This window comes from Microchirus variegatus, assembly GCF_963457635.1.
Source record: "Microchirus variegatus genome assembly, chromosome: 20".
Taxonomy (NCBI): Eukaryota; Metazoa; Chordata; class Actinopteri; order Pleuronectiformes; family Soleidae; genus Microchirus; species Microchirus variegatus.
The window spans coordinates 708919-710000 of NC_139821.1; positions in this window are offsets into that span (position 1 = coordinate 708919).

Below are 1082 nucleotides of genomic sequence, written 5' to 3' on the forward strand. Positions count from 1 at the left end.
TGAAGGAAAACCGATGTACAGAGTTAGTGGTGGATAAACGTTGCATTTATGGACAATATAAACGTCCTGAAACTGCACCAATGTCATCATCAATCATCCCAATCAGGGCTTAAATGGTTAAATTAACTACAATAAACAAAAATATAAACGCAACACTTTGGTTTTTGCTCCCAAAAACATTTTCCATATACACAAAATCACCATTTTCTCTCAAATATTGTTCACAAATCTGTGTAAATCTGTGTTAGTGAGCACTGAGATAATCACATATGTGACATATCAAAATACTGATTAGATTAGACAGCATGAATATTGCACAGCAGTGATTTACAGTGATTTTCAATTCAAAACCAACTACTCCTACAGTCTGCTTTGTCTGCTTTACAGAGACAGAAATGACAAACAGAGACATTAAAGTGTCTTTTCCATATTTATTATGTTGTAAACATTTATCCATGCTTAGATGGAATTGTTGTAACTGTTGCATAAAAGCATATTATCACATATTGCATAAATAAAACAAATACAAGTGCCTCTTCATTAAAGAAAATGGTGCAGTTAAACATGCTGCCTCTTAAATTCTAAGGAAACGATAAAACAGTGTGTGGACTATAAATGCTACGCGAAGAAGCTAGCTATGAAATAAATGATAGCAAAAATAAAGCGCTATCTCAATATAATGAGATAGTATCTCAATATATTGACTTAGTATATCATAATAATGACTTAGTATCTCAAAATAATGACTTAGTATTTCAATATATTGACTTAATATCTCATTATATTGACTTAGTATCTCATTATATTGACTTAGTATCTCAATATAATGACTTAGTATCTCATTATATTGACTTAGTATCTCATTATATTGACTTAGAACCTCAAAATAATGACTTAGTATTTCAATATATTGACTTAGTATCTCATTATATTGAATTAGTATCTGAAACTAATGACTTAGTATCTCATTATATTGACTTAGTATCTCAAAATAATGAGATAGTATCTCATTATATTGACTTAGTATCTCATTATATTGACTTAGTATAACAATATATTGAGATACTATCTCAATATATACA